The sequence below is a fragment of the Aptenodytes patagonicus genome, chromosome 2, assembly GCF_965638725.1.
Source record: "Aptenodytes patagonicus chromosome 2, bAptPat1.pri.cur, whole genome shotgun sequence".
NCBI lineage: Eukaryota > Metazoa > Chordata > Aves > Sphenisciformes > Spheniscidae > Aptenodytes > Aptenodytes patagonicus.
The window spans coordinates 141092415-141105401 of record NC_134950.1 but is presented as its reverse complement, the minus strand read 5'-3'; the positions used below and the strand labels follow the sequence as shown (position 1 = coordinate 141105401).

General features: G+C 40.9%; 1 protein-coding gene across 1 annotated transcript in view; it reads right to left on the bottom strand.

Moving 5' to 3' along the window:
* THSD7A (thrombospondin type 1 domain containing 7A) overlaps positions 1-12770 on the bottom strand; it is a 305894-nt gene extending 293124 nt beyond the window's left edge. Inside the window, exon 1 of the mRNA XM_076331421.1 lies at positions 12759-12770. The gene's annotated coding sequence lies outside the window, so the exon portion shown is untranslated. The remainder of the gene's footprint in view (positions 1-12758) is intronic.
* Between the last annotated feature and the right edge of the window lie 217 nt (positions 12771-12987).

Below are 12987 nucleotides of genomic sequence, written 5' to 3'. Positions count from 1 at the left end.
ATCACAACAAAATACTAGTGTCACTCAGTGCCAAAAATCCCAAGCATCAGTCTCCTTTTTGATCACTACAGGTTCTGGTGTATAAGAAAAACAGAAGACAGGCCATCCTTTTATGCAGAGAGCTTAGCAAAATAAGAGCTGTTGGGACTTGTTAGAGGATTGTGAAAGGGCTGGAGAAGTTCAGAGGGAAGAGAGCAACCTAGATCACCAAAACAAAAACTACAGTAACTGAGGGCAAATAGCTGTTCTCCTTTCACAAACTTTTTCGGTATTCTGGCAGCCACCTTTCCACTTTGGAAAAGTAGAATTATGATAGTAGTTAAAAAAGCAACACACCAAGCCACACTACTAACAGGCATCCCCGATGTCCTGCTTTTACCAATGTAAAACTCACTTTTTTTTTTTCTCAGTAAAAATTGACTGAAATTTCTGTAAAATTTTCAGACTCAAAGACAATGGTAGTATTCTATGATGATTAGTTAATACTGTAAGAGGCAGAAGATCTGGATTGTGATCTGTTTTCTCTGTGAGAAACTGTAGCATATTAATATAGTTGGAGACAGAGTTCAAGCAAAACACTACTAGAGACTCCTGAGACCAATCAAAGCAGCACTGCTTTGCAACGAAGTATCAGTGCTATAATAATCTTCAGTTTTTTAAAAGCAAAATAGTGTTTTACTTCAAAAGTACGCAATTCCATTACTGAAAATCAACAAAGCATTAAAAATTATAAGGAACTGCTTTTCGGACATACAACATCATCTTTTTAGATATGTGCCTGACTAAATGCAATTGAGCCTCCTCTGCTCTTACACAGATATAAATTATAATTAACTTCACTTAGTGAATAAGACTCTCCGATGAAGAAATAAAACAGTCCCTAACTCAGATGCACATTTAATATATGAACTGCTCGAATGGGATGAAATCAGTGGCCAAACATCAACATTTCCATGCAGAGAAAAAACTTTATAAAGCTTGATTTTTTCCTTCAGGCCAGTTTCTGAAGTCCCAGTTGAAAAATCTAGGTCAAGTTTCATACCGTCTCCAAACTTTCTCAAAGTCAGCTTGCACAGTGCAAGCATGACCCACTTTGAGTGGGCCCTTCAAAAATAAATAAATAAATAAATCAGGTGGCTGCATCACTTGTCATAATACATTTCTGCATTAAAGGTCTCACATATTAAATATATTAGTATTTGAATTCCATACTCTGAAGAACATATTGCTGTGAAGAACTCGCATGCATCTTGAGGCTGATTAGTTAGCTCAAGGTAGATTTGTTCTTTCTGCGATTTATTTAATAATTCCTACAGTAAGCAAGTGTTAATATAGAGGTCGAGCACAACGGAAAAATCATTACTTTTTCTGACCACAATGTATTAGTTCCATTGAAGAAGAAAAAATTTAAAAAACCCAGAAAATATAATGTTACTATTATAATATAATATTATTACTATATTGCTTCCTTCTTTTAGGAAGCTAAAGAATGACAACCCTTTAATTCAATTCTAGTATCTTCTTTTGTGAGCATCCAAAACAGAGGAGCAGGAAGCATTAAGATATGGTTGTGGACAAACTTCTTCTAATTAGTAAAACTGACCTAAATACTATCCTACGTGGGAATGTCAATTGGAAAATAATCTTCTTGCAAATTCCATCCAAAACATTTGAGTAAGAAGAAAAATATTTCTACACTGAAAGTCACATTCTCTGAGGCATTTTTAAAAATAAGTTCATTCTGATTAGTAAAGAATTTTCTTCTGAAAAACAGTTATCAGATTTTTTTTTTTTTTTTTGGCCTAGCCTGCCTTAAATCCAGAGCAACTGTATTACTTTCAGTGCAGCAAAAGGTGGTATATATTAGTCCTCTCTCTAAGAATTCCTGCTAATACATTTCAGAGTGTTATTTCAGGTACAAATAAGGTGAATTTCTTAATATCCACACTGCAGATTTTCTCTGCTGATAATTATTATGAGAAATTCAGGAGAAGTCCACTGATAAGAAGAGCTGCTCTGGTAAAAGGACTTTAGCCTGAGAACTTCTGTCTATAATCTTGGCACTTTGATCTCTCAGAATACAAACTAATGGTGTATCTGGGATGTAGCTCATTATTAATAGTTAAATATCTTTAAATGGAGCAGCTTTGAAGATCACTTCCAATATCAATAGCTTGCATTTATAGAAGGCTTTCATTTTCAAGGACAATGCTACAGGGTCCCTGAATCTTATATACATGTGCATGTATATATAAACTTCCATTTGCATTCAAACACATCATTAAGATCATAAATATGTATCCATTCATAAATATAAATGCATAGTCTATCAGCTTAACTATAGTTTTTGAGACTTTAATATATAAGGCTAGATGATAGGCCAAAGTATCACCACAGACATCAATGGAATTATACCAATTAACTGTGGAGAACATCATCCAGTGCTTTCTGCAGAAAAAGTTATATCAGAAGACGACTTTTGTGCAGAAGATAAATAGAACAACCTTAACTTATTTTATTAGGTTCTGAAAATATAAGGGAAAAGCAAGATAACTTTTACAGAGGAATCTTGGATAAAATACTGTTTGCACTATTTCACTTTATACAGAATAGACATTTCAGTCAAGTCAGATTTTCAGAAAGACTTACTTCTGTTGAAAACTCTCAGCCAAGATCTTCAAAATTTCCACCAGGTTATTTTTAAATGAGGTACCCAGGCCAGAGACTTTATATCAGGTCAAGCAAAAAAAAAAAAAAATCTATTTAAAAAAATAAAAATAAAATGTTCTGTTCAAACATTTCTTATTTAGCAAGTAGCACTAGTTCACCTTCAGTGAAATTGATTATGCTTGCTATGCAATATTTGAAGGGTACATTGTATTGTAATTTACCTCTTTCACTTCTCTACACATGTACTTCTCCAACTGCACAGATTGAATTTGACCAGAACATCTAAGGAAGAGAGTCAAGACAGAAAACAATTTACCAGTTAAAAAAAAATATTTCTAAACAAACATAGGTTAACCTTTTCCTCAACACCAGCTCATGACTTCAAACAGGGAGGACAAAACTCCTCCACCAGTGAAGCAAAAGGGAACTTTAATACCGACTTCAAGAAGGTTGGATATCATCTGTCAAACTAAGGAAAGACGTAAGAAGTTTAACTTATTATTTATTTAAATAACTAATCTTTTACCAGGTTGTCCATTTTTTTAGACACTACAACTAAGTAAAAGTATACTGTAAAAGCCTTCCACAACCTCACATTTGCAGTATCTTCTGTATTGCACCCTATTTCCAAGTGCAATGACCCTCAAAATCCAAGATTGATTTTGGCTTTACTCTGATCAATACTAATCTCCAAGATATATTAGACTTTACATTGACCTAAACAAAAAGAGTCATTATATGTATATTAGTCAATCTCCAAAACATTTATTAAATTAATTTCAGAGACTACAAAAGCTGTATCGTTACAACTGTTTCTATCTGGGATTTCTATCCATCATCCTTAGTAAGTTTTACGTGCAACTGATAATTCACATAATCACATGGTCACTGTAGTGGATTTCTCAAAATTGTCCTCTATTATTTTAAGATTAATCTTTTTGTATGTATCTAATTGGAGGAACACCACCATATTATACAGTTACTGGACCATTAGAATCCAGTGTTACACACATTAAAGTCAATGGGAGAACACATCTCCCCTTCAGTGACAGAACTGAACTCTTAAAGACCGGGGGGAGTCTAAAATACCACCTTTAGACTTTAAGTCCCCCTGAAAGCAAAGTGGGAAAAGCTTTTTCAATCAAAGGACTTTGACCAGCACATTTTCAAAAGAAGAACCACAGCACCCAGAAACATATTTATATAAAACTCATTTTTGAAAAATACAGATTTCTGATTAGTTTTTTTATGATATTGGCTAATTTTAAAATAGGACTATAAAACCTATACATGCATTAAAGTAGGTGATAACATTATGGCAAAATTGTTACTGAGTGATCTGGGGTAGCCTCCTCATCACTTTTATTCTCTTTCCTCAAACAAACAAAAACAAGTCTCAAGCTTAGCAATAACACAAAGAGAAAGATGAATAAATATATAATTCCTTATTTTTTAAATTAAAATTAGTAAGCTCCTTTAATGCCCTTTTTGTTCTTGTTACAAAATGTAATTTTGCCTCCCTATGACATTATAGATTTCAATAGAGCTATTTGCATTTCAGACTGATAACACAATTTACTCTGCATAGTAAAGACCCCATATTGTAAATTATTTGAGGCAATAATCATGTGTTTATTCGCTCCCTCAGGCAATTTATCCTAAATTAAATAATTTTACAACCTAGCTGAAATTTTATTAAGCAAACGTAATATTAAACACTCCATGAAATTTCTGTCCAGAAGTCTTAACATAATAAAAACCAATATAATACCATTCATAATATATTTTTTTGGTAAGTTACCCACAGACACTTAAATACAATACTGATAGACCTTATATACTTACACGTTTGACACATCGACAGCATTTGTTTAAAAATTCAACTTAAAACTTTCTATTGCCTTAGCTCTGGTGATGCAGATACTAAAAGACATAGGAGTAGATAGAATAAAGTGATTAGGAACCAAAGAGGAGGAGAAGCTGCTTAAAAAAATAAAAAGAAAACAAAAAAAGTGGAGAGTAATCAAGAGTGAGGACATAAAAAGCCACAGAGGCGGCAAATAATTTCATAAACATAGTGAGATATTTTCAAAAAAATCGTCCAAGTTTCCTATTAATGGCTTAAACATGTCTCTCTCAGCTCTTTCCACACTGACCAATGTGAAGATGTCCAAGCTTCAAACTCAACTGTCCGATGCCTTTTGGATTTCCATTTCCGTAACACTACAGCCACCGTCGATCTTCTAACGCGCCAGAGGGGGGCTAGTACCACTTACCCTGCTCCATTTGGAATCTACGACATTTAAAATTACCCATTTAAAGTATCTTTCCATTAAATAAAATTGTATTAGAAGTAAACTCATTTCTACCCAAACAGACAAACAAGTAGTCCCAAAGTACATGAGTTACCTAAGTATCCGCCAAACGACAGAGTAGTATTTCCCAAACTTTGTCATCCTGGCTTTAACCAGAAAGAGTACAGCACATCCTCTACAATGGCTGCTAATGGATTACTCTGAAAGACATCTCTAAGAAACAACTGAGAGCTAAATAGAAGCCTGTGCTATTATCTGAAATGTGAGTAGTTTCACTGAAGATGCTGGCATGCCACACAAAACCAAAATGACACTTTCTTATGCACTACACACAAACAGAGAGAGAAAAAGAACAAGATTCCTCAGATTAAAGCTCTTCTAAACTTGTCCTTCCTTTTCTTTTAAAATTCTCTGTCATTGTTAGCAGAGTTGCAGCTCCACAAACTACTGTGGACAATTTCCTTGCTGCTCTTGATATTTTAGGGTGAAAGAAGAATGTCTAAAAAGGTCTACATTGCCCATTTTTTCATATTCCTTTTATGAAAGGACTATGATTGGAAACCATTTTAAATATTATGTGTTTTCAGGGGGAATTTATAAGACTGTGTCAGGTCATACAGAGTGGGAGCCAGTCCTAAGCACAAACTGAGGAATGAGAGAGCAGGAGAGATTAATCTCCCACTTCAGGCAGCCTAGAGGGCTGCTGAAGGAAAGGCAAAGGAAACAAGAATAGAGACAGGCTGCAGACAATACGGCTTTAGCCTGCTAAGGCACAGACAAGCAGCTTAAACCTGACGTAGAAGAGGAGAAGTCACTCGAGAGGGGTTAAACATTGGCATGTGCCAAAAAAGAACGAAGGGTTTCCGAAGCTGCATTTTGAACAGATTGAAGGGGAATTGGATTGGCATGTTACGTGGCATGACATTTAAAGCTTTGACAGGAGCTAAAAGCAGCCATTTCCCCGGGCCCATAACACTGCTAAGCATATAATCCCTTCTGGAAAATGGACAAACTCCATCTCAGCACTTCTGCAGTATTTCCCCACCCCTCTCTGCTGCCACTGAGTGTTTCAGAACCCACTTGCTCTAATGGGGGGATGTTCTCTGAATTTCTGCAAGAAAATTTTATCAGGATAGTAGATACTCAGTTGTTCTCATGCCAGCAATGTCCTTTATCACAAGGTTCTGCTTCCCTTGTGCTGATCCCCTCCTGAATTTGCAGATGAACTCTGTATCCTACTTAGCTTTCATTTCACTTGGTCAAACAAACCGGGATCTCCCTTATCTCCCTATGACAAGGCAGGCTCGCTACATATTCAGACCATCCTGTTAGCTCTTCTCAGTGCCTGGTCCAATTTCAGCTCTTTCTCCTTGAAGATGAGCGATCAGAACATTTCATATCATTGTAGGTTATTGTGAGATGACACTAATATTTTATTAGATCTTTCAGAACCTTTTCTCCTCAGGCATCATAAGGTTATATTTTGCTTTTTCCATTGCTACATTACATTGGCAGTCCAAGTGAATATTTCCTTTATTTCCAAATCATCCCTAAGTTTCTACTACAGAAAAAATCTTATATACATTATGAACATGAGGAGTAATTAATTACAACAACAGTCCAAGGCCTCAACTTCATTAACTTGTGACATTGACCTTTTTGCCAAATATACAACAGAGGAGAAAAGGACAACTGTGGAAAGAAAGACTCGGTTTTCACTCATAAATTTCAAGAAAGCCGCTATACATCCACACACTACAAGCCAACCATCTGAAAGTTAAAGTGGATTCTCAAATTTTACAACAGTAAGTTTCCACCTGTAAAATGCAAATGACATCCAAGAGGTCTAATATACGTAATTAAGAAAAACAGGCCCAGTGACAGCAAGATTTAAATGGAAAACTGATTCCACTGGAAAATTATTAGTGGCCTGCAAATTAAAACAGAGTTAAAAATCACTTCTTGTATTAATTGGGTATCTTCCTTGCATGTGGTAGTTTGAGGACAGGGCACAGTTCTGACAGGCGCTCCATGCTTATGATAAGTAAAACTAACAGCTCAAAGAAGATACTGAATATTTTTAGCTCATTAATAGTTCTACTTCTGGAAGAAAGAGTAACTTTTACATCAGAACAACCCAGAAAAGCAGACTGAAATCTGTGATGTGTGCTGGTTTTGGCTGGGATAGAGTTAATTTTCTTTATAGCAGCTAGTATGGGGCTATGTTTTGGGTTTGTCTTGAAAACAGTGTTGATAACACAAGAATGTTTTCATTATTGCTGAGCAGTGCTGACACAGAGTCAAGGCCTTTTCTGCTTCTCACCCCACCCCACCAGCAAGTAGGCTGGGGGTGCACAAGAAGTTGGGAGGGGACACGGCTGGGACAGCTGACCCCAGCTGACCAAAGGGATATTCCATACCATATGACATCATGCTCAGCATATAAAGCTGGGGGAAGAAGGAAGGGGGGGACGTTCAGAGTGATGGCGTTTGTCTTCCCAAGTAACCATTATGAGTGATGGAGCCCTGCTTTCCTGGAGATGGCTGAACACCTGCCTGCCAATGGGAAGTAGTGAATTAATTCCTTGTTTTGCTTTGCTTCTGCATGCGGCTTTTGCTTTACCTGTTAAACTGTCTTTATCTCAGCCCACAAGTTTTCTCACTTTTACTCTTCCGATTCTCTCCCCCATCCCACCACGGGGGGAGTGAGCAAGCAGCTGTGTGGTGTGGTGCTTACTTGCTGGCTGGGGTTAAACCACAACAATCCTTTCTGGTGCCCAATGTGGGGCTCAAAGGGTTTGAGATAATGACAGCTTTGATTGGAATGTGCCAGATCAAATTTATAGCTGTTACTGCTGCAGGCTCCTGTGCTTGCCACGGGGCTTGCTTGCCTCATTGTGTATTAGAGTCTAGTGCTCGTTAGTGGCTGTTTTTTGCTTTCACTACTTGCTGTACTGCTGATCATCTTACTCTACTGGGCCTGGGAACATTTTGATAACAGCAATGGTGATGCGCCTGGGCTGGCAGATGGCCAGGGCATTGCTGCTGCTTCTGTGCTGCTGTACTGGGCAGGCTGGAACTCCAGTATGAACTCGAGTCGAAGGGACTGTGACCTGTGGATGAGCCACGTGGGAGCAGGACACCCTAAAGCATCTGTGGCCATGGATAAGCCCATGCCAGAGCAGGTACATCTCAAAGCGTCTGTGGCTGTGGTTATGTCTGTGCCACAGCAGGTATACCTCTTAAGGGGCTGTGGCCCAAGGATAAGTCCACACTGGAGAAGGTACACCTCGAAGCATCTGTGGCTGTGGATAAGCCCATGCTGCAGCAGGTACACCTTGAAGCATCAGTGCCTGTGCATGAGGTCATGCTGGAGCACCTCAAAGCATGTGGCCATAGATAAGCCCACAACAGAGCAGGTACACCCATGGAGGGCCTGCAGCCATGGGTAAGGCCACGCTGGAGCAGGTGTATCTCTGAAGGCATTGTGGCCCATGGAGAAGGCCATGCTGGAACAGGTGCTCCTCAAAGCGACTGTGACTGTGAATAAGCCTATGCCACAGCAGGTGTACACCTGAAGAGACTGTGGCTCATAGATAAGGCTCCACTTGGAGCAGGTACAACCTTAAGGGAATGCAGTCTGTGGATAAGCCCCAGCCAGAGCAGGGACAAGGGGAGGAGTTCATTGCAATGCTAAACGCTATGGTCTGGTCGAAAGGGACAAGGGGTAGAGACCGTAATGGAAAAACCTTTAAATTGTTGCAACCCGGGATCTGAGTTGCATGTTACAGGAATTACTATAGCAGGAACCCCTCATTGCTAGCCAGGCTAGGAGCAAGGGGAGGAGTTCATTGCAATGTTAAACCCTATAACCTGGCCCAAAGGGACCAGGGGTGGAGACTGTAATGAAAAAAAAACCTTTAAATTATTGTATCCCATTATTTGAGTTGCATGTTATAGGAATTACTATAGCAGGAACCACCTGAACCAATGGAGGACAAGCCTTAGAAGAAGCAGTGCAAGTGCAGCAGTGACCCGACCTGAGCCGGCTTTGGTGCCCAGTAACTCCACACAACACACCACCTCTCCTGTCCTCAGTGACCACCATCACAGATGGAGCCCAAAGTCATGGACTAAATGAACTCAATGGATATTTTAAAGACATTTTACAGGGGTGGTCCATAGACTAAGGGAATGATATCTGTGTATTACATCAAAAGATAGGAAGGGGGAGGGGGGGGTGGTTAACGGGGATGTATTGGATAGCGTGAGACCTGAGCATGACATAAATGCTGTGAAATAAGGGGTGGAGAGCGTGCTGGTTTTGGCTGGGATAGAGTTAATTTCCTTTGTAGTAGCTAGTATGGGGCTATGTTTTGGATTTGTGCTGAAAACAGTGTTGATAACACAGGGATGTTTTAGTTACTGCTGAGCAGTGCTGACACAGAGTCAAGGCCTTTTCTGCTTCTCACCCCACCCCACCAGCAAGTAGGCTGGGGGTGCACAAGAAGTTGGGAGGGGACACGGCTGGGACAGCTGACCCCAGCTGACCAAAGGGATATTCCATACCATATGACGTCACGCTCAGCATATAAAGCTGGGGGAAGAAGAAGGAAGGAGGGGACATTCAGACATTTGTCTTCCCAAGTAACGGTTACGTGTGATGGAGCCCTGCTTTCCTGGAGATGGCTGAACACCTGCCTGCCCATGGGAAGTAGGGAATGAATTCCTTGTTTTGCTTTGCTTCTGTGCATGGCTTTTGCTTTACCTGTTAAACTGTCTTTATCTCAACCCACGAGTTTTCTCACTTTTTCTCTTCCGATTCTCTCCCCCGTCCCACCAGGGAGGAGTGAGCGAGCGGCTGTGTGGGGCTTAGTTGCTGGCTGGGGTTAAACCACGACAGATATAAGTACATATTAGCATTCTAGCTCATCTTTTCCTGCATCTCCTTCACCACACATTTAGTCCTGGTTTCAAACCCTGTCAGGTAAAAGTCACAAGCACATGAGAAAATAAATGACGAAGCAAGAATTTTTTCCATGTTATTAAAGAAACAAATCCCAGGATATCCCTTACATTATCTACACATTGTCTTTTCACTCTAATGAAATAGAGCTGGAGAAGATAGACTGTGCTATGGATAAGAATTAATTTAATACAGTTTTGCAGCTTTTCAGACAAAAATTAAAATGCTTTCTCTTCCTGATTATATTCTGAATAGATTTTGTATACATTGATTAACTATTGATTAATTGTGATAAAGCAGTGTCTTGCACCTTTAGAATTTAAGTGGTCAGGGAGACAGAAGTGACAAGGAATTTTACCCAGCTTACATTGACCAAATATTTACCAAAGGAACTACTAAGAATGGAAAGCACGAGATTTGCCTACTTCAGTGGAACCATTAATTCAGTAAGATTTTCAGTATCAAGTACAAACTAACTGTTAAAATTATCCCTTTCTTCTCTGACTGCATTAATGCTTCAATAGGATCCAAATAAAAACTTTGTTGCTCTCATGTGGATTTGAAGGAGGTCTTAACTGAGGCAACCATAGTTCGCTTCCCCCACTCTTACGGCCAGCTGTGACAAATACACTACGTATGACTGCTGTAATATATGGTACACTGACATGCTATATAGCCTACAGAAATACTATGACAGAATATTATCACTTTGTCAGCTTCCCACTAGTCCCTCTTGTCATAAAACGCACAATGTGGGAAGATAAATGTGGATCCAAGTGCCTAACCTCAGCTGGAATTTCTGGTATGTTGTACTGCCCAGTAAAACGAATCATAGAACACCAGGAATAAAGTGATAGTTGCTAAAGATGCCCTAAAATCTTTAGTTTACAAAGACAAGTCATTGACAATATTAAGCCTCAATCCGTTCCAAGGGCAAAAAATCTGGGCAAAGTAGAGCACGTTCCATCTCACCAGAAAACTTTCATTATTCCAGTACTGCCGTAAACCCAATGAAACTTCTGATAACTTCAGGTAAGAAAAAGATACATCACTACAGCCCTGCTAAATGTCAAGTCAAAACAGGTGTAACAAAATTAACCAGTCACACAAATCTTGATTAAAAAATAGTCTGAAATTATTATCTAATATTATACCAATGGCCTTAATAGAAATTAAGTCATTCCAAAATAAAGCCAATAGTATGGCCAAAACAGTAACACATTATAGACAATGTGTACCTAAAAAATGACCTGCTCCCAAAGCACAGCACGCTGTTCTCAAGCAACTTTGATAACATTCATCCCCCCTGTCTTCCAGATGCCCTCCAAGAGATCTGTCAGAAAAAAAAAAAAGGTTTTCTCAATAGGATCTTTGGGAAAGAGGACTAAAATTAGGAAGTGACAGGACAGGTCCTGTGACCTATGCACAAGGGGCAAATAATTTTATTATGTTATCCTACAAACATTAAAACTAAAGGATGACCTGATCATTTTTTAAAAAGTGGACATTTTTTATGAAGTACAAGAGTCTGTTAAAACAACTTTCACCAGTGCAGCTCCATCAAACTTACTGCTGATTTATAAATTGCTAAATGTAGCCACATCAGAATCTTAACTCAGAATTAAGCATCCCAACCTTGGTGTTACACATTAAATAGTGCATACAACACACAAAAATGCATCCATAACCCAGAACTATTTTTTTTCAGTTTCCATAATACCACACATTTACATTTCACTTGAGTTATCAAAAGAAAACACAAATCACCTTGAATTTAGCTTTATGCCAACAGCATTTACTATAAGAGTGATTTTTTTTTTTTTTTAATTATACCTTTTCCTTTCCTTTCAGTTGTTTAAGAGTGCTCCAGGAGAACTCTCAACGTATGGGATATAAGCCTGTCCCCATCCCCTCTGCTCTCTTCTCACATGCCTCTTCGCTACCCTTTCAGCATCAGCTTCCCCAGTCCTGTTACAAAACACCCTGTAACCATATAAGTAACAGCACCGAACGCTTCCAGGCACAGAGTTGTACTTCTGCTACTACATAAAGGGAGCAACTACAACCCAACTCCTGTAACACGTACAAAGGAATCTGACAAATGAGATTTTTTTTTTTTGTCTAGCGTCTTTCAGAGAGAGCAATCATTTGCTTTCAGAAAGCAACTCGACAGTTTCACTCCTGAGCCGAAGGCTCGGTTGCGGAAAGCCTGGCAAACCCTCTCCCGACGGCTTCTTCGCGCCCAGCGTATTCTTTGCTTTTTATAGACATGGCTTCACGTCATACTTTTTTGCTTTGCCCCCCACCCCCCAAGAGTGCAACCACAGCTAAGCAGCCGCTTTTAAGATTGTTAAACTCTACGTAACAGCTACAAAAATCCCGAGCAGTTTTCCCAGCCGGACGCCCCGCCGCCTTTGCAACTCCGCGGCAGTAACAGTCCGCACCGACTTCCAGAACAAGCCAACTCCCGACTCGTTCCCAGCCGAGCCGGGGCGGCCCGGGGACCCACGCTTCTGCCCGGCACGGTGCGCAAGGTCCCGGTTTAACCGAACCGAGCGGCGGAGAGAGGACGAAGCGCACGGCGCAGGTGAGAGCCCGGCTCCGAGGCCGCCCGCCGCAGCCGCCCGTAACTTCCCATCCCAGCGCCGCGGGGCTGCTGCGCGCCTTCCCCGCACCTTTCTGCGGTGGCTCCGCGCACCTCGCCGCTGCCCGGGTAGGGCGAACCCGGGGCAGCTGCTCCCCCCAGGGTGGGAGGACGCCCCGGGGCAGCACCGCGCACCCCGCCGCGCCCGCCCGCCCGCACTCACCTCGCCGCTCCGCTCCCCGCGCCGGGACGCGGCGGCGGCAGCACCTCCCTCCTGCGGCGGGGCGGAGGCTGCGCGTCCCCCCGGTGCCCCGCGCCGCCCACGCTCCCTTCCGCGGGCGTTCACCCGCCCCCCCCGGCATCACGCGGCCACCCGGCCGCCCCTCCCCAAGAGCCAGCGGCTCCATCCGCAATGCAGCTGCGGCCGCCTTCTCCTCCTCTTCCTCCTCCTC